This window comes from Lactuca saligna, chromosome 4, assembly GCF_052625555.1.
Source record: "Lactuca saligna cultivar CGN05327 chromosome 4, ASM5262555v1, whole genome shotgun sequence".
Taxonomy (NCBI): Eukaryota; Viridiplantae; Streptophyta; class Magnoliopsida; order Asterales; family Asteraceae; genus Lactuca; species Lactuca saligna.
The window spans coordinates 322,672,406-322,694,886 of record NC_136420.1 but is presented as its reverse complement, the minus strand read 5'-3'; the positions used below and the strand labels follow the sequence as shown (position 1 = coordinate 322,694,886).

Below are 22,481 nucleotides of genomic sequence, written 5' to 3'. Positions count from 1 at the left end.
TGGGATCCGCGCCATATACTGTGAGGATTGGAGATAGGAGGCCAGTCAAGGTGGAGCCTCTGAAGGCCCAGGGTCGTGCCTTCCAGCTCATGACCGAGGAGGCCAAGTTAGCACCGGCTGTGGTTTTTGGTACGGTTCTATTCTCTGTCTCAGTTTTTGTATTTGTGTTATGCTTATTGATTGTACCTGTGATTAGGTACGTTTTTAGTGAATTCTTTGCCTGCTTTTGTATTATTTGACTCGAGGGCGAGTCGGTCGTTTGTATGTCATACCTTCTCTAGAGGGTTCAGTGTGCCGATTGATGATCTTGAGTGTCCGTTGCAAGTTTCGATCGCCAACGAGCACGGGGTTTCTGCTTCTTCAGTCTATCGGGGATGCGAGTTGGAGATTTTCGGGGTGTCCTTCCCGATAGATTTGATTCCTGTCCCCATGGGGGAAGTGTGCATGATTGTAGGGATGGATTGGCTTAGCCGTTTTGGCACCATGATCGACTGTGAGGGACAGCGCGTGGTGGTTCGAACCCCAAGTGGGGGAGAACTTGTAGTATATGGTGAGGGCACCAGGTTGGGATTAGGGTTTTGCTCGGCAACTAATGCTCACAGGATATTCAGCATGGGTGTGTTGGTTATTTGGCGTACGTGGTAGATACACGGGTTAGAGAGAAGCTCTCAGTTTCTGAGGTCCCAGTAGTGAGGGAGTTTTATGATGTGTTTCCAGAGGAGTTACCCTGAGTGCCTCCGGAGAGGCAGGTTGAGTTCAGGATTGACCTAGTGCCAGGCGCGGCCCCTATCGCCAAGGCGTCGTACCGACTGGCAACGCCTGAGATGTAGGAGCTATCATCTCAGTTGCAAGAGCTACTGGGTAAGTAGTTTATTCGTCCGAGTAGTTCACCCTGGGGAGCACCGATCCTTTCCATCAAGAAGAAGGACGGTTCGTACAGGATGTGCATTGACTATAGGGAGCTGAACAAATTAACAGTGAAGAACCGTTATCCGCTCTCGAGGATATACGATCTTTTCGATCAGTTGCAGGGTGCATCTTGGTTTTCCAAGATTAACTTGAGATCAGGATACCACCAGGTAAGGGTGAGGAGGAAGATGCGGAGAAGACCGCGTTTCAGACTCGTTATGGTGATTACGAGTTCGTGGTGATGCCGTTTGGGCTCACCAACACACCGACAGTGTTCATGGATCTGATGAACCGAATCTGCAAACCGATGCTCGATCGTTCGGTCATTGTGTTCATAGATGATATCTTGGTGTATTCTAAGACCCGAGAGCAGCATGAGGAGCATCTCAGGGAGTTGTTGGAGGTTTTGCGATGAGAACGACTGTATGCCAAGTTCTCGAAGTATGAGTTTTGGTTGCGAGAGGTCCAGTTCCTCGGACATCTCGTTAACCAGGAGGGGATTTTGGTCGATCCGACCAAGGTGGAGGCAGTTATGCAGTGGTAGACTCCGAAATCTCCCTCAGACATCAGGAGTTTCTTGGGTTTAGCAGGCTATTATTGGAGATTCATTCGTGACTTCTCCAAGATTTCCCTACCCCTCACTCGTCTAACGAGGAAGGGGGTAGATTTCCAGTGGGGCCCTGAGCAGCAGAGGGCATTTGAGACCTTGCGGCGATGTTTATGCGAGGCGTCGGTGTTGACACTCCCCGAGGGAGTTGAGGATTTTGTGGTGTTTTGTGATGCGTCCATCACAGGTTTGGGGGCAGTCCTCATGCAAAGGGGACGAGTGATAGCTTATGCATCAAGGTAGCTGAAGTCGCACGATACAAGATACCCCACGCACGATCTCGAGTTGGGAGCAGTGGTTTTCGCTCTCAAGATTTGGAGGCACTATCTGTACGGGGTCCTTTGTACTGTATACACGGATCACAAGAGTTTAAGACATATCATGGATCAGCCTAACCTGAACATGAGGCAGTGCAGGTGGCTGGATATGGTCAAGGAGTATGATTGTGAGATCCTTTACCATCATGGTAAGGCAAACGTGGTTGCGGATGCTTTGAGCTGAAGTCAGCTGGGTCCTCGACCTTATCTAGGTGTATGAAGATAGTGGTGGATTCCCCGCTAGTGGGTTTGGTCAGGGATGCTTAGGTTGAGGGTATGAGAACAGAGAATTGGAAGATTGAGAGGATTAAGGGAGAAAGCGCCCGGTTTGTTCAGTATAGCCGCAGGTTGTTAACCCGTTACAGACGGGTTTGGGTTCCGATGTCCGGAGGGGTCTGGCAGACAGTGATGGAGGAGGCTCATAAGTCTCGTTTTTTTTCGATTCACACAGGAGCCACCAAGATGTACTGTGATTTGAGTTCGAGTTATTGGTGTCCTGGCATGAAGCGAGATATCGCTTGGTTTGTTGAGATGTGCTTGACCTGTAGGATGGTCAAGGCTGAGCATCAGAGGCCGCATGGTAAGCTGCAGCCTCTGGAGATTCCCATGTGGAAATGGGAATGGATTGCGATGGATTTCATCACGAAGTTGCCGAAGATGGCAAGGGGATTCGATGCTATATGGGTCATCGTGGATCGATTGACCAAGAGTGTCCATATCCTATCCATACGGGAGAGTTCGTCGGTAGAGAAGTTGGCCGACCTGTACGTCAGAGAGATTGTCTCTTGCCATGGGGTTCCGGTTTCTATCGTTTCCGATCGAGATGTCAAGTTTACTTCCTCTTTTTGGTAGAAGTTCCACGAGGAACTGGGTACGATACTGCATTTTAGCACGACGTTCCATCCGTAGACTGATGGGCAGAGTGAGCGGACCATTCAGACCCTCGAGGACATGTTGAGGGCATGCGTCATTAATTTCGGTGGGAGTTGGGATTCCCACCTACAACTTGCAGAATTCACCTACAACAACAGCTATCATTCCAGTATCGGCACCCCGCCTTTCGATTTGTTGTATGGGAAGAAGTGCAGGACCCCATTCTGCTGGGGTGAGATTGGGCACAGGGTGATGGGTCGGAAAGAGGTAGTTCTGCAAACTACCGAGATGATACAGTAGATTAGACAGCGATTGCAGACCGCTCAGAGCCGGCAGAAAAGTTATGCCGACCGACGCCGATCTGACCTGGAATTTCAGGTGGGTGACATGGTTCTCCTAAAGGTCTCACCCTAGAAGGGTGTGATCCGCTTCAGGAAGAAGGGAAAATTGGGTCTCCGTTACATTGGGCCATTCAGGATTGTTGCCAGGGTTGGTAGGGTAGCTTATAGCCTAGAGCTTCCAGAGGAGCTTAGCTGGATCCATAGCACATTTCACGTTTCGCAATTGCGAAAATGCATTATAGACCAGGAGGCAGTGGTATCGTTGGATGACATTCAGGTCGATGGACACCTGTACTATGTGGAGAGGCCTGTGGCTATTTTGGAAAGGAAGAAGAAGATTCTACGGAACAATGAAATACCTTTAGTAAAGGTACAGTGGGAACATCGGAAGGGATCTGAGTGGACATGGGAGCCGGAGGTGGAGATGAGCGAGCATTACCCGACATTGTTTATTCCAGCAGACTTCAAGGGCGAAGTCTAGTTCAATTGGGGGAGAGTTGTAACGTCCCGATTCTCACGTATTGTTTAAATAAGATTTATTGGGTTAAGCTCTACTTGACGAGTTGGTGTACCTACTTGTCGAGTAGCAGCAGGGTTGGATCGTGTATTAAGTGACCTACTCGACGAGTCCATATTGGGACTCGGCGAGTAGGAGCTGGCAGATGAAACCCTAAATTTCGGGGTTTGCACCTCTATTTAAAGGAGCCTTATCCTCCTTTGGCCTCTTTGCAGTCTTTGAGAGCCCCTTGAAACGCGTGTGTGTGTACACCAAACATAACCTAAATCTCTAAAAAAAAGGTAACTAAAATTAGAATGTCAATAATGATTATTGATTTTTTGATTTTTATTGTTTTTATTATAAATCTGAACTTTTGAATAAAGTACAAATAATAGTCAAATTTTCAAAATGATATTATTATTTATTTTTTGTTTACATAATATTTTTTTTTAACTTTTAAAATATAAAAAATAATTGGTGACTACTTACAACAATAACTTTATTGTTACCGGTAGCGTCCAAATTAATAAAAGATATATGTTATTAAAACTAAATTGAAAAGCAACTTCTGTTTCCCAATTTCCGGTACACTTTACTTATGTTGTCGGGTATGGAGGTGATTCTATGCGTGGACTCCGACGTGGAATGGTCAATTTACGCTTGATCACCGCCCCATTCTTTCGTAGTCATCTTGTGGAGTGGGTGACTTTATGGATCTTCATGGAGGCTCTCTCCCTCCTTCTTCTTTGTAACTCCCTTTCTTCTCTGTATCTCCCTCATTCTCTCTCTCTTTCTACGCGTGAATATCGCCCCTTTGGATTGTAATGATGTTGTGAAATGGTTTGTGAACTGAGGTGGCACCTTCTTCAAGCGTAACGATACCCCATAACCTTATTAGGGTGGACAATATTCCTTGTGACTACATAGGAAAGCGCTTCGAAAAGAGTTGGTAATGTAGGGAACACAACCTCGACTATCCTAGTACCGAAGGATATGCAAATGTTTGCAATCTGCTCCATGAAATGAGATTGTAGGTTATGCTATTATGGTATGTTTATTGGCAATACATTTCCAAAAAGTATCTTCATTTACTTCTAGGCCTTCTTGAACAGTTAGAATATCGTTTCGTGAAAAGGATATAGTTCAATCTTCGTCTTTTAAAGTCATACTAGGCGTATTCCCGTGCGTTACGCAGTAAAACAAATATATAGTTAAAATATGTTGAAATTTATAATTTTATCTATGCTTTTTGGTCATTTTTTTTATATATAGACCTATTAAAATTGGAATCTATGACCCTAGAATATTGGAACTGATCTTGGAATATGTTATGTCGGTTTTTAATATTAAAAAACTGCTCCTAAAATTGTTGATATTGGGGTTCTAATTTTTTATTAAGGAATAAATTTATTGACTATTACAACATATGAAAAAAATAATTAACCATATAAATTATTGATAACGTAAATACAACGAATTAAAGGAAAAGTTAAAATTATAACTAAAAGATGTTTATAATTGATGTCAGAATATTATGTAATAGATTCTAACCATACTGATAATAATTATAAAACCTAAAATGAGTTTTAGCACTCATATGTTATTAGAAAACATAAGTTACAAAACAATTAAACGATTTGTACTTTATGAGAGTCCCATGCCATTGTGTTTTTCATTAGCATAGCATAAAACTAGAGGTGCAAATTGCAATGACTAAATCTTATTTCACTTTTAATTATCTTACGGTTAAATCATAAACCTCATGTTTAAAAAGATAATGAATAATTAAATGATTTATAATCAAATAATAGCCTATAATGATATATCAACAAATTAAATTAACCATTTTTATGGAATATAACAAAATCAATTTTAATAAGTTTTATCAATTACATAATTGTCATTTATGGGACCATTTCAATGTAAGCGATTGTGAACATCCAACACAACATGAAGACCTATAAAATTAAATGCCAACATGCACTCCATTACATTATCCTAGAAATTACACCCATTGTATCTTTTTAAAAGTCTTCTTACACAATTTGAAGTGGAAAGAATATTAACCGACACCATCTTGCAAACTCCTTTATAATTTATATGACATTGACTGTTGGGTTTAGACTTTAGACGTTTAGTTGCATAGCTTCTTTTTGGGACCCCGTTGAGCATGATTATAACTTTCATAAAAAGAAAATGTAATAAATTAAACCACCAAATTTTAAAATCAATAAGCATGAACTACGCTAGTTGTAACAATTCTTGTTTTGTATTATTGTGACGTAGTCTTGTTGCTAATGTGAATCTAGAAACAATGATTAGAGCATATATGTATATAATATTTTTCATTCCAAGAAAAATCATAATTATACAGTATAAATTTGGATAATAAGAAAGAAGAAAATGAAGCAATATTTCTTACCATAAACTTTCATATTTCCTTCTCATCTTCATCTTCCTCTTCATTGTTATTTATGATCTCCGTCGATAATCTTTTTGTATGCAATTTCTAATGTACATCTCAACCACTCACACAACTCTTTAAACCATTCTAATAAAAATCTACAATTATGAACTATATATATCTCAATGTTAATCAATTGGTGTCATAAGAACCATTAAGTATCATAAGTTGGAAAACTATGAGTGATAGTTGTTAGTTAGATGCTAGTGAAAAGTTATTTCGGTTTATATATATATATATATATATATATATATATATATATATATATATATATATATATATATAATATAATATATATATATATATATATATATATATATATATATATATATATATATATATTATGGAATCATTATTATAAAGGAATATGAAAATACATAGGAGTTTCAAATGATTGTGATGATAGAAAAATGTCTCATTTATAAGTATAGTATGATTGTTTAATATATTGCAAGCATATTGTAAATGACACGAATGGTCTCTATTGTTTGGAGTAATTTGTGGTTATGCTCACTAACTCTTTTTTTAAAATTCAAACAGCCCCTTAAACTTTATTTTATTATGCATTTCGCTCCTACCAGACACAAAAAGATCATTTTACATTTATATATTTCCTTCTAATATTTTAATATTTTTTTATTATTCTAATTTTATAAAGTAAATAAGGCTCAATCCTCAACCTCTACTACCCTTTATAATCACACCGTCAAACATTTTTTTATCATCAATCCCATCCCCTTTCCCATCTACATCATCATTGATCGTCTATAGCAGCCAACATGCGTCTTATCGTCTATAGCAACCACTATGCGTCTCTAACAGCCACTATGGCCACCCGAATAGCTTCTAATCATGGTGCTTGCTTCTTCAATTTACACAAAAAAACCTAATAAAAGTATAACCAAATAAAAATTAAGCTCGTTACCTTGTAATCAAAACCTAACAAATCAAAATCAAAATGTTGAAAATCAAAACCTAATAAAAATCCTGATTCCAAAATCAAGATAAAAGCTAAAAATCAAAACCGAATGAAAATCTAGATTCTAAAAGAAAATCAAAATATGGATCAAGACTTGAAACTTGAAATCCGAATAATTTAGATACACTTGAAATTAGACTCATAAACTTGAAATAAAACCCTTAGTGATATAGACCGAAGCAACAAGACCTCGAATCAGACAAATAAATTTATACAAAGTAACTGACATTGATCTTAGTTAAGATTTGTGGCGGTCAGATTAACAATGGAGGTCGGTAGTGGTTACTTGAGAATAGAGCCCGATGAAGATTGTCTGATGATGGAGACTATATGTTGTATAAAGAAATGCTTGCATATGAGAATAAACATAAAAATAGTAGTGTTTCTTGAATCATGTTTGTCCGATATATATATATATATATATATATATATATATATATATATATATATATATATATATATATATATAGAGAGAGAGAGAGAGAGACAGAGAGAGAGAGAGAATGTTGCCGATGAGGCAGACGACATTCGGCTTATTGTGATTGTTGACATTAGTCATAGTCTTGCAACGATATTTAAGGCACAAAGGGGTATTGTTGTGGTCGGTTACATTCCTTTGGTGATGAAGTAGGTGTGCGATGTAAAGGGGAGAAAGGAGATACAACTCAATGGTGAAGATGCACGGAAGAGATTTAAAGTCGACATTAAACTGGGGGGGAGGGGAAGGGAGGCGGTGAAGATAGAGGAGACAATCATCAAATTATTAGAATGGGCAAGAAAGAGAGAGGAAAGTAAGGAGGTGTGTGGGATCTATATCTTTTTTTTTTTAATTAAATGATTTTTCTAAATAACAAAATTTGGAACTAAATTTTGTAATGGTAAAATTGTCTTTCTATGTTTAATAGGGACCATATACGCAATAAAGTAAAGTTTAAAGGATTGTCCAAGTTAAAAAAAAAAATAGAGACCAAACACGTAAATTACTCAAAACCATAGGGACCAATCATGTACTTTACTCTTATTTTTATAATTTTTTTAGGGTTTATTGGTAGTGTAGGGTTTCAAACTTACTCAACAACTTTTTAGAACACCAAAACCTCACTCCAGGTCATACCTAGAAACTTTTTTTTTTTGTTTATAGTCCTTTGGATAGACCAATGTTTTCATAAAAGTAGTATGATTTGGGTGTATCAAATGGACAGGACAAATACATATGCTTGAATTGTACTCCGTTAACATGAAATGAACACTTAGTTGTTCCATTTAATACATCGTAAGTAATGGGGATTGATTGAGGATGCTATTTCGTTTTTGGAAGCGACGCCACCAAATAATGCATGTCAAAACTATAAAGCTTGTGATGCTACCACTTCAAGCATAATCATAGGCTACTTATGATCACCTATCATGTATTGACCTCACAATTGTATTTGGTAATTTATCCGAGCAAAATGTGTATAATCAATGCTTCCTAACATTTGGGGAATCCACGTTTAGATTCATGTGTTGAATACAATAGTTATATGTCGTTTTCAGATGGTTTACACAAATATTATGGTTTATATATAAATAATACTATCACAAAACAATTCTACGTTTTGATGTAAAGTTCTTTCAAACATCTTTAAGTACTCATCATACGTGTCAAAAACCGGCTCATATGCTAATAGACGTCTTGCAAATGTGCTCTTCTATAATGGATTAAAAGACCCTTTGCCTCCGAAATCACACCATATACGAAATTCTCAGAGAAGTAATCTTGCTCGAGACGATCATGTGTAACTTTACAGTTTCCTTCTACGATTATTATCTTTGTTAGACCACTTGAACTTGCAGTATCATAAAATAGAAGGCACGTAGGTTGGCATTTTTTTATAAAACATGAGTGTGATGCTCAAATGTATTAGATGAAGATGCAACATCTCAACTTAATGATGAATACTCTCAACTTGACGATGAATCCATTTAGCAAACATATGGAGTATAAATTTTGAAAATCGAGAGGGAATTTATAAATTTATGGTGAAAAATTAGGAAGTTGAAGATAATTTTATAGGATTATTTTTTGACACCGAAAATAATAACGTTGAAAGTAGCCATTCAGGACAACCATGCCGATTCGGTATGTGTTAGTGTAGTACCGCATGGGTGGGACGACGTTCCATCATAGAAATCCATCACTAAAAGAGTTTTACTGACAGATTTACACTTATCGGACTTAAAGACGGATTTGTAACGGTTTTCCCACGGATTTTGTGACGGATTTATTAAATTTTACATTCTAGGACGAAATTAAATAGTTCCTTGTGCCACCTCGGAACACTAAGTTAGTTCCCGATAGATTCTATCGTACCTTATAAAGCAGAAATATCATGGCTCCACATTACCTCTCTCATTCAAACAAGCAAAATCAAAACAATAAATCTTATTATTAATGGAAATTAAAACTGTCAAAACTATTAATGTTCCTTGCAAGTCAAGTCAATTTATCTTTGCTATGTGCTTGCGTTCAATACAGCGCGTCGACACCAAAGCTGTGGATATTGTCAAACCAACCGGCAAAACATGATTAAAATTTCCAAAAGTTATCATTTACGTTTCTAGTTTATAAATAAAAATATTCAAATAATATCAAAAGTCGTTGTAGTATAGTGGTAAGTATTCCCGCCTGTCACGCGGGTGACCCGGGTTCGATCCCCGGCAACGGCGTTTTTCATTTTTAAAGCGATTTCGATTCTCAAACATTATTCAGTCCTTCAAAAGTTCAGTGTAGCTACAATTTTGGGCCTTCTTTAACTGGTATTGTTTCAACCCAAACAGTTTGGGTCAAAATACATGCAATCCGTTTGCAAGTCATATATAATTTAATAGAAATATGTAATTCTTTGATTTTTTTTACATATCATTCTAGAGATATATTGAAATTTCGTCATATATACCGACTAATAAAAAAAGAAATGAATCCAAAAATCCAAATTCACTTATGTAAAAAGGAAGAAATGAATTCAAAAATCCAAATTCACTTATGTAAAAAGAATTATGGTATAGGTGTGACATAAATCTGGGTCATTGTTGTAATCGAAAAGAATTCAACGTAGTGGTAGTGCAAGAAACACTTTGAGAAACAAAAGAAGGGGAGTTGGAGGGTAAAAAATAGAATTATCACATGTTACAAAGAAAATGAGATTAAGGTATCTTTAGATGCTATTATTGGATTTATAACTCCTAAAACTATGAAATTGGAAGGGCTATTATTTACTACACGAACGAGAAAGAAAAAATGGAATTGTAAGTATGGTGGAGGAGAACTAATGAATATGTTACCTTACTACTATCTTTAGACTATAATTCAAAATAATGGAATAGAAAGATTGGTCAAAGAAATGTTAGACACATAAATTCCTCCATAAAGAAAAAGTAATATCTTGAATATGATATACCTTAGTCGAGGAAAAAAATGGAAGATGACATTTCTATATCGGTTATCAAGTCATAAACAATGGTATCATTAATAATGGAAGGTGGCATATGTGTCGTGACCCTAGCATGGGAAAATGATTTATAAACCCAATAAAATTTTCAAATTGGTAAAAAAGAAAAAAAATCAATCATGTTTTGTCTGTTCAAGAAAACCTAACAAATTTAATACTTTGTTTAAAAAAGTCCAACGAATTATTTAAACTGTTCAAAAAACCATAATCATATTTTATCTGTTCAAAAGATTAAGTACGTTGTGTTTTTTTGAACAGATAAACCATGATTGGTGTTTTTTGAACGGTTTGAAAATTTCGTTGGTCTAATAAGTTATTTTCCTAACATGATAATAAACCACATCATTTGTTTCTCTTTTTTGACTTCCATATAATTGAACGAAAGTGTAACTTAGTTGAGCTTTTTTAGATAAAATGTTAAGTTCGTTGGGTTTTCTTGAAAAAACAAAACATGATTGAGATTTTTTGAATGGTTTGAAAACTTCGTTGGGCTCCTAAGTCATTATCCGCTACTATTAACGTACCATTTGAGAGTATCATTGGTAACATGACATTGGGATGGAATGGAAGATGTTAGCAATATTGGGAACGATGGAGTGAGTACAAAAGGCAAACAAACTAAGAACGAGAGATTACATGGCATAATGTTTATCCTTGTGACATAGCTAGCAATAGAGTGGTTGGTGACCCTGACACGACCTCTTGAGAAACTGTCATGACCAGAGAATGTTCGGCTACGAATAATGTGAGTTGATTAGGGATTTGAGGTTTGGTTTTGCCTTGTAGGGAAGGTCGCTTAGGGAATTGTAGATCTTTGTATGGACTTGAGGAAGAGCTCATGACCTTCGAATTGAGAGAGATCACAAAAATATTGTCTAGGTTTAACTGGGCAATGGATTGTTGAGAAAGTTTCCTATGTGTGGCTAAGACCGCATAGTAACCAATTAGATTTGTCTAGATCATTTATACCTTATAGTTAATCACAAAGGGATTTGAACTGATGGCCATATTTAGAAACCGAGAAAGTACCTTTCTGAAGTTGAAGCAAGCACTAGCACAAGTTTAGCATATGTGTGAATGAGTTGTGGTTGTAGCCTGCTTCAAGGACACACCAAAGTTCGTGAGGGGTCTTAAGATTGAGTACTTCAATCATAGATTCGTTGGAAAGTGATAATGGAAGAAGGACATGGACACGTTAGTCACTTTCTTTCCATGAAAGAAAAGCATGATTATGGTTGGTTTTACCATCAGATTCGATGGTGGTTTGTGGTGGCAATACAATGTCCTCAATGTGACCAAGGATTTTTTGATAAGAAAATAACAATATCATTTGATTTCTCTACAAGAGACAGTTTGAGGATGAGAGTTTAATGGTGATCATGTAGATAAGGGTGAAGAAAGAGCGGGTGACATCATGAATATTTTCGACAACCAAAGGGTAGAGGGGAAGCTGATGGCGGCTAGGATATGAGAAGTATCAATTTGAGGTTGATACCATATAGATAAAGAAAATATGGTGTCATGACGAATGTTAGTTGATTATTCAGTTATAGATGTTTTTAAATGAAATAAAATTGGTATTAAGAAAATTATAATACATATTTTTTTTGTTGTCTTTTCAAGGAATATATTATTGACCCTTTTGTGTTTAATTTGTTGTCTTTTCAAGGAATATATTATGGAGCCTTTTAAAATCTTGTCTTAGTAAAGAAAATGACAAGGCTAATAAAAATATTTGATTTTTATTTTTTCATTATTATTATTATTATTATTATTATTATTATTATTATTATTATTATTATTATTATGAAGACGTTTTCATAAATAAATACATCCAACCATTCTGTGAAATAAAACATTGTTGTTGATAGATCCATTTTTTAAACGAACGGTGGATGTAGAAGAAAAATATATTGAGATTTATCGGGTATAAAAATATAAATATGAATAACACATGATGAGAATTCATAGATAGATAAGAAAAAAAATAAGGGAGATACACATAAGAAAGCTGAAAAGAACGTGAGAGAGAAAATTCTTTCTTGGTGGGGAGAGATCTCACTAATTTCTCTCTCTAGAAATTACATTTTTAAAAGTACACATACAAAAAAGTGATCACCTCTTCATTATATAGGATTCTTCATTTATATAAGATAGAGAGAAAAATACACCAACAATACAATAAAGAGAAAAATAATTGTAGAGCATTTCGATGCTCCAACATTCATTGTTGGAGCATGGAAATGGTCTACAAATAATGAGTAATAGTTAGATTATTTATTTTCCTTTATTGTATTTTTAGGTGTATTTTCGTTCCTCCTATATAAAGGAAGAGGTGGTTATTTTCCTAAAATGCACTTCTAAAAATGTAATTTCTAGAGATATAAAGAAATTGGTGGGATCTCTCCCCACTAAAGGAGAATCTTCTCTCCCATGTTTTTGTCACGTTGTTATGTTTATCTTTTTTCTCTTTTGTTATCTATGAAATTCTCATAATATGTTATCCATGTTCTTCATTTTATATCCGTTAAATCTTCAGATATTATTCTTCTGCATTCACCGATCGTTAAAATAGGTTTTAACAATTGTTTAAAAAAAACCTTTTTTATAGGACAAAAATATTTGATTTTTTCTAAATATGAAGATGTCTTCATAAATAAACTTTCCAGCCATTCTGTGAAATAGAAAACATGTTGTTGACTTGTTTCGAACTTTTTTTATAGGTTACAATTACCATTTAACCTACGAAAACAAATTATTTATAATTTTTTCGAAAATTATCATTGTTTTGTAACTAAAACAATTTTTTGAACTTTTTGTTTTTGTATAAGTTTTGGAAAACCATTTTAATAGCAAAAAAAACTTTATATTGCTGAAATAAAATATTAGGTTTAAAGTCTTCTTTTGTGATATAAGTTTCCGAAAAGTATTTTAGTAGCAATAAAAAAATTTATATTGCTAAAATGAAATATAACGTTGAAATATATTTTACAAAAAAAATGGTATAAAAAGGAAGTATTAGGTTGGGCAACAAAAATATACTTTTTCTTTTTTACACAATATTTTTGGTAAAATATTTTCAACCTAAAACTTTTTAGCCAATTAGTTCTATATTTTTGTTGTAAAATAATCTATTAATATTTATACCAAAGAAAACTTCAATAAAATATACCTTAAGATAATATGTGCCTTTAAGGCATACATAATAACTATTATTTATGGAAAATACTGTCATAATTAAATGTGAAATACATTAATTATTAAGAATATTTACTATAATTAATAAATATCACATTTAATTATGGTAGTATTTCCTATAATTAATAGTTTAATTAATGTTTATTATGTGTACCCTTAAGGTATATGTTCTTAGATAAAAGAGAAATTAAATTGATTCTTACTTTTTATGCCTACAAATATTTCTACCAAATAAAATTATGACAAGTGTCATCTTTCCATATTTTTTAAACTAAATCATTAGAACTATATTAGGAATATATCAAATACAATTAAATTGAATGGTGATTTGTCATAATTTTAGTGGGTAGGAATAATTGTAGGAATAAAAGGTAGGAGGCAATTTAATTTCTCTAGATAAAATATAGAAAAACAAAAATTTGCATATTCAACTGAGAAATTAGTGTATGACCTACAAAAATTCCTAAATGATTTCGTTACGAAAACATAATTAAAAGAAATCGCAAGTTGACTTATGAAAATGTACAATGGGATATCATATAGGTCGAAAATGAGATTTTTTTATTCAATATCTAAATGATATCATTTTAGGTGTTTTGCAAGTGCCAACAAAAATTCCGTAATACGACCTATGAGATTGTTGCTATTTTCGAGAAAACCCGAATTTTATTAAAAAAAGTTTACTATTCCTTCCGTCTCAAAATTATTGTTTATGTTTAACGTTTTAAGTTTCTTTTGTTCAACTTTGATTTTATATAATTTATTTTTTTTATATAATTTTTTATGCAAGATATGTGAATAAATTGTTTTTTAAATGTATTTTCATTGTTATAAGTTTCATAAAAATTTATATAACACAAATAAAGTTATTTATGGTCAAAGTTGATATGGAAAACTTCAAAAATCAAACGTGAACAATAATTTTGGAACGAATATTAGGTTTGTCGTTTTCTTTTGAATGAAATATAAATAGTTAAATACTAGTGAAATGATTAATGTATTTCGTTTTTACGAAATCTTTTGTATGTATTTTAAAATACATTATAGGGTTGAGGTCATCGTTGCCCATTGAATTTATTGGGATTAGTTTAAATAACCCCTAATGCATTTTTTTTGGTTTTATAGGGGAATAATGTGGGTTTTTACGGTTTTAAATGGACATTTTCAAAATTATGAAAGGGTAACCTAGGTATCCTTGTGTAATCATTATACCATGTAATACATTTAAATTCTATATAATCTATATAAATTCCATGTACTTAATAGATGTGCCATGTGAACTGGATTCAAGAACTCACTACTAACACTAACCATTGCTAACTCCACCATTCGCCACCACTAGGGATGAACAGTTAGTATCAGATCTCGATCCTATATCGGTACCAAATTTAAAAATTTGAGATGATACTTGATACTCTAAAATCATAGAATTCGAGATTCAGTACAAGTGTTAGTATCGAAAACTGGTACCATTCCTAGTAGTTGTACCAATAATGTTACTTTCGTTTGGTACTCATTATCGTTTTTCACCCATTTTGGTATTCGAGATTCTCGGATCGATTCCGGCTCCGTCCTATGCTTATCCCTAGCCATCACATCTCAAGCAATCGAAATTCTAAATTTAGGCTTAAAACCAATAATCAACACATCTCGGATAACCCTAAACTCTACATTGGTGCTTAAAACCCATACTTAACACATATAATATGAAAATCAAAACCCAAAATATAAAATCAAAACCCAAAAAGTAGGTTTCATAATTTGGAAATGACTGTAAAAGGTGATTTAAGGGTTATGATTACACCTATTGCCGCTTGTGGCTGGAGACTATGGTGGAGGTGAAAACGATGGTGACAACGAAAAAGATGGTTGGAGGCGATGGTAATGGCTGGAGTCGATGGCGACTTGGTGTCACCAACATTGATGGAGTGATTAAGAACAACATTGTCTAGGGTTTCTTGATGATCTGATGATGGAGACACCACCAAACAAAATTCTAGCAGATTCATAGCCTCCTGGGGACGCCAAATCTAGAGTTTCTTGATGATCCGTTTGCATTTGTACCCATGTAGTTTGCTCAGATGAAGAACACTAATAAATTCATTGCCTCATGCCGCCACCATCTCCACAGAAATCCAACAACCACAAAGAGAGAGAGAGACGATGGTTTGGTGTCTTGATAGAGAAACTTTAAGAAACGCATAAACCATATTCACAAGAGAAGAAAGAGACACGATGGTTTGGAGCAGGTGGGTGTGAGTTGTAATTGGTTTTATATCTTTCTTTTTCTATTAAAGAAAATACCAAATGATCAATGGAAACCGACAATTGTAAGTAATAATGTTTTTTAGCAGGTAATATTAATTTTATGCTCTCAAACTACTAAGAAAACTATATGAGTGACCATTTAAACTAATCTCAAAAAGTTCAATAGACAATAATGACATTAACCCTAAATTATACCATTTTCAAAAATAATTCACTTTGTTGATTAGGGATATGGAAGACCGATCTATAACTTTGATATAGACGCTCCTAAACATAATAATTTGTTATTATTTCTTTAATAATGAAATGAATTATAAACAGAAACTATAAAAAAGCTAGAGAAATTATACAAAGTTCAATGGGTTTTAGAGCCAAAAAATCAAAGACATAAATTTTTTATTGTATATATTTGAAAAAAAAAGAGAAATCAACAATCAATCAATTATATGATCTCTTCTCTGCACAGAATCCATAAATGTGACCTCGTTTTTGTATTTCCAAATCAGCTAACAAGTAGATCTAAGTGTTGCATCGATAATGTATTTCTTTATCTGAGAAACTCGCAACAATTATACCCAAGTAATTAAGTTCACAATTCCCAACTCCCACTGAATGTCTATATCTAACCATCTGGACAGAGCCTCCCACATCTTCTTAGCAATCCGACATTCCAAAAAAACACGAGATACCGTCTCCGGAAACATGCTACACAATGGACACGAAGTGTTAGGAATGCCAACACCTCTATAAGCCAAATTAGTACGAATCGGTAACCTATCTATCGATAAACACCAAAAAATAAAAAAATTTAATTTTCCTATGAATGAATTTGTTCAAAGAGATCTCTCTTTCACTATCCAACAAAACTATATCCTCAATTTGTTATCGTATTTTAACATTAAATTTTTCCTCGTTACTAAATTTCCAAATCCAACACTGACCCCATCTTCTATGGTTGACTTACTTAGCAAAGATAATAAAGCATGTTTTCTTAACTTTAATTTGGTTTCTCATATCTTTAAATTCCTAGCAAAGATAAAATCTTCAATTTGTTTCTTCTATCTTTAACATTAAACAATATTAACCCCATCTTCTTTTACTATTATCTCACAATCACTATAGTACAAATGCTTTATGGAGTATAAAACCTAAACTAAATTACAAATTTAGTGGTTATGGTTTACACGAAATTACGATATAGTTCATATTTTAAATTTGTTTTATTGTCGTCATTAAATTTACATTTCATTGTAGATAAAGTTCCTATCCTTTAGATAAATTTGAAAGTTCAGTCCAAAATTTAAAGTGGTCAAAATTTAAAAACATTTTATATGAGTTAGGATGATATTCACAACTAAATTCAAACTTAGGAACGACATTGTGAAAATTATAAAAACTGGACTGAACTTGCGACATTGTGAAAATTATAATCACAAACTGCACAACTATCATGGATCAATTATTCCCTCTCTCAACGATCATAACTCACATAAGTAAATTAATAGAGACCAAATAGAACATATTATTTATTGTAACTAAGTAAAGTCAAACTTGTTAATCTTCATTGAACATTAAGTAAACTTATGGATAAATTATAAATACAGCACCAAAGTCGCGGGTGTCATCAACTCACCATCTATTCATTTGGTAAAGACTTTGTCTACAAAATTCTAAAGATAATTATCATCATTATCAAATTGCATATCGTAAGTCGTTGTAGTATAGTGGTAAGTATTCCCGCCTGTCACGCGGGTGACCCGGGTTCGATCCCCGGCAACGGCGAATTTTTTAATTTTTGAACTTCAAAAGCAGTTATGGGCTTGTGGCCCTTTGACTAATTATTATTCAATTTAGGCCCAAGTGATTCGTATGAACATATGATGTTATATTCATATTAATGTAATACAAATACAAATATCTTTTTTTTTTTTTTTTTTTTTTTTTTTTTTTCTGTATCATTTTTAGTGAAATGTTATATTTTTGTGACACTGGTTTTGTTAGTAGATTTGGATTTGAACATCTTATACATGGATTTAAACATAAAAACAATAGTCGTGAGTTGATCATTCATTGCTTACACCAATAGTTTTTATACGAACAAAACTATTAACTCTAATGCATGCAAGATGAAATCGTAGCAATCGAACAGAAGATGTCATTTTTTTCACACTTTATTTAAAATATATGTTAAAATCGTCATTAACACCTTTTCCTTGATGTTCACTTACAAGAGCCATACGTCATGATCGAATGAAACTTGGGAAACCTAAACCAACATAAAGAATATTTAATTAAAAAGTTTTGTTTTATTATTTTATTATTTTTATTTATTTTGTATTTTTATAATAATTATTTTAATAATAATAATAATAATAATAATATTATTATTATTATTATTATTATATATTAAAGATGTGAAAAAAAAGTATGAGTAAACAACAACCTTTTGGTCAATTTCGACCCTTCTACTTATATATATTAAAATTTTCGGTCCTTCTTCTCCTATCTTAGCTATGATATCTTCCTAACTATTTTGGCATAATTCACCCATTTCTTTTTAGGAAATAAAGTTTGTCCCATGTAATTTCTTTTTAATTTGAGACCACGTGTTTTCCTCTACCTACTCTACCGCTTCACATCATAGATACGTGTCTAATAGATCGTTTCCACTGGACAAATGCTCTGAATCCCAGTTTGCTTACTCATTCCTTCCCTTTCCCCTTTTTTTGCCACATGCTTCTTTCCTTCCTTTGCCTTCTTCCCGATCCTTCCACCAACGCCTACCCTTTCCTCTCCCAGATCGACTCTCCTCGAGTTCCCCATCCACCAAAGTTCTGCCTTGGTGGAAACCCTCACCAATTTCTCTCCATATTCAATTTTTCTTCTCTATTTGACCTACAACCCATTCAATTCCTACATTTTTTTTTTGTCTTCCCTGCCTATATGGTTCCTCGATTTTGTTATTTCCTCGATCCTTTTTTCGATTAGGTTTGTGATTCTTTGATTTCCCGTTGCCGACGTCAAACAGAGGGGAAACAAACATCTGAACAATTCTGACTCATAACTGCTGAATGACACTTTTATGCTTGATATTTTTAAATTGAATTCGCATCAATCATCCCCAAACCTGCTAAAATTCTTACAAATGATTTTTCATCAAGAGGTTTAGTAAAAATATCAGCAAGTTGTTCAGTTGTTTTAACAAAGTGAATTTCAATATTCCCATCTTCCACATGATCTTTGATAAAACGATATCGAAGAGCAATGTGTTTTGTCTTTGAATGTTGTACTGGATTATGATAAATGCGAATTGCACTTTGCGAATCACAATACAAGGGAATCTTTTTCATGTTTATTGCATAGTCACGAAGTTGACTCTGAATCCAAATAATTTGCGAAGTGCAAGCAGCAGCAGCAGCAATGTATTCAGCCTCAACAGTTGATATAGCCACACAAGTTTGCTTCTTTGATTGCCAACTTACCAACTTCCCATCCAATAGTTGACATCCACCACTCGTACTTTTCATATCCAAAGTACATTCACCTAGATCAGAATCTGAAAAAGCTTGAATGAAAAATCCCGTTTTCGCAGGATACCAAAGTCCTAACGAAACTGTTCCCTTAAGATAGCGAAAAATATTTTTCACTGCAGTCAAATGAGGTTCTATGGGATTAGCTTGATATCTAGCACAATTACATACTGAAAACATAATATCAGGTCTACTTGCAGTTAAGTACAATAAAGACCCTATCATGCTTCGATAAAGTGTTAAGTCAACAGCAGGAGCATCTAACGAAGGAGTTAGTCTTGTTCCCACTGCCATTGGTACTCACAACTTTGTGCTGTTGGTCATTCCAAACTTTTCAAGCAAGTTCTTTTTGTATTTTTCTTGATTGATTAAAATTCCATCCCTGTTCTGTCTTATATTCAAACCAAGAAAATTATTGATTTTTCCCATCATACTCATTTCAAATTGACTTTTCATAAGATTTTCAAATTCAAGTGACAATGTTGGATCAGTTGAGCCAAAAATAATATCATCAACATAAAATTGAACAAGCATGAGATGATTCCCAACTTTCTTGCGAAATAATGTGGGGTCAACTGATCCTTGTTTAAATTTAGATTGTTTCAAGAAATTTGTAAGTGTTGCATACCAGGCTCTTGGTGCTTGTTTTAACCCATAAACCGCTTTGTCAAGAATGTAGACATGATCAAGATGTACCTCATTTATAAATCCAGGTGGTTGTTCAACATACACTGTTTCTTCAAGTTCTCCATTTAAGAATGCACATTTAACATCCATTTGGAAAACATCAAAATCTTTGTGAGCTGCATAAGCTAAAAATATGCGAACTGCTTCGAGTCTTGCGACAGGAGCAAAATTTTCTTCATAGTCTATTCCTTCTTGTTGCGAATATCCTTTAACCACTAGTCTAGCTTTATTTCGAATAATATTGCCATCTTTGTCAGTTTTATTTTTAAAGATCCATTTTAATCTGACAATTGAAACATCAGAAGGTTTAGGAATTAATCTCCAAACCTTGTTTCGTTCAATTTCAGCCAGTTCAGATTGCATAGCAACAACCCAATCTGAGTGCTCCATAGCATCCTTTACTGTCTTTGGCTCTATTTTCGAAATAAAGACATTAAACGTACACAGTTCTTGGTTCGCATTTAGTACCTCATTTTTCGCACGAATTTGAGCTCTTGTCAGCACACCATCTTGTGGATTTCCAGTTACCTGTTCTTTTGGATGATTTCTTGTCCATTTCTCAAGTGGTGGATAATCTGGATTTAATTCCAATGGTGTATCTTCATATATATCTTCATTTTCAGATCCTGCAAAAAAAATTATCATTTAATTCATGAAACTCATCATTTTCATCAAGATTAATTGTCTCTGTTTCATCATGCTCCCCCTCAACATGATGTTCATCTTGATGCTCCTGTTGATTTTGTGAATGCTCTCCCTCAACTTGATGATTCATATTTTCATTCTCCCCCTCGAAATTTTGCTCTACCACATTAACTCCAGGCACACTTTCGCAAGTTATCGACGTTGTAGTGATTGTTGAATCATCATTATGTTTTGAGGATTCTGATGTGTGATTATCAGGAACATTCGTTTATGCATCAATTTCCCTGTTAGGAGTTCCGAAAATTAAGTCATAATCAAAATCATTTATTTCAGATTTATCAATTTGAGTATTTGAATCGACAAGTATTGATTTATGTTCAAATTTACTATCCGTTTGTTTAAGATAGTAGTCATCAAAAGTTAAGTTGAAAGTTTCTTCAACTTTTCTTGTTCGCTTGTTTAGCACCCTGTATGCTACTAAAATTTGCGAATATCCTAAGAATATGCCTTCGTCAGCTTTAGCTTGGAACTTTGTCAAATTGTCTTTGAGATTCATTATGAAGCATCTACAACCAAAAACATGGAAAAATTTAACATTAGGTTTTCGATTGTTAATGATTTCATATGGAGTGATATTGAATCTGCGATGAATAAATGATCTATTCTGAGTAAAGCATGCAGTTGAAGCTGCTTCAGCCCAAAGATACTGAGGTAGATTCACATATGTTAGCATTGTTCTGGCTGCTTCGCATAGAGATCGATTTCTTCTTTCAACAACACCATTTTGTTGAGGAGTATATGGTGATGAGAAATTATGCGAAATTCCTTTGCTTGTGAGAAAAGAATCAAGAATTTGATTTTTAAACTCAAAACCATTATCACTTTTAATTTTGCGAACACTCTTTTTCAGACTAAGCTCAATCTTTTTGATAAATTCAATCATTGTTTGAGCAACTTCAGATTTTAACCTGAGAAAAAATACCCATGTGAATCGAGAAAAATCATCAACAATAACTAAAATGTACCGTTTTTTATTGATTGTAGCAACAGGTGGCGGTCCACATAAGTTAATGTGAAGAAGTTCCAATGGTTCCACAACTTTTGAATCTATCATAATTGGATGACCTTTTTGATGTTTTTTTTCCTTGTTCGCAAGCTGCACACAGAGAATCATTGTTAAATTTTAGTACAGGTAAACCTCGAACTAAATCTTCAGTGACAAGTTTGTTAATATTGCGAAAGTTCTAATGTGACAATCTTCTATACCAAAGCCAACTAACATCATTTGATGCCTTTGATAGTAAACACACGTCAGGTTTTCCCACGATTGGTTTGATGTCCAGTGTAAACATATCACCATATCTTTTGGATTTGAGAAGTACTTCATTTGTCTTCACATTTGAAATGATACTTCCTTTTTCATTAAAGACAACCTGGTTTCCAGTACCCACAACAAGTTGTGACACACTAATCAAGTTATGTTAAAGTCCTTCAACATAAGCAACCCTGTTTACAGTGAATTATCCATTTGTGACTTTCCCATAGCCTTTCACTTGACACTTGTGATTATTTCCAAATTTGACTACTCCAACATTTTCCAAGCTTCTGGAATCTCGCAAGTTTTCCTTTCTTCCAGTCATATGACGAGAGAAACCACTATCAATATAACATTT

At 34.2% G+C, this 22,481-nt stretch overlaps 2 non-coding genes across 2 annotated transcripts; both read left to right on the top strand.

The window, feature by feature from the left end:
* The first annotated feature begins 9,626 nt into the window (after positions 1–9,626).
* On the top strand, positions 9,627–9,698 carry TRNAD-GUC (transfer RNA aspartic acid (anticodon GUC)). The gene has a single exon. It is a non-coding gene; the product is annotated as a tRNA-Asp (tRNA).
* A 7,958-nt stretch (positions 9,699–17,656) lies between these two features.
* TRNAD-GUC (transfer RNA aspartic acid (anticodon GUC)) lies at positions 17,657–17,728 on the top strand. The gene has a single exon. It is a non-coding gene; the product is annotated as a tRNA-Asp (tRNA).
* The last annotated feature ends 4,753 nt before the right edge of the window (positions 17,729–22,481 follow it).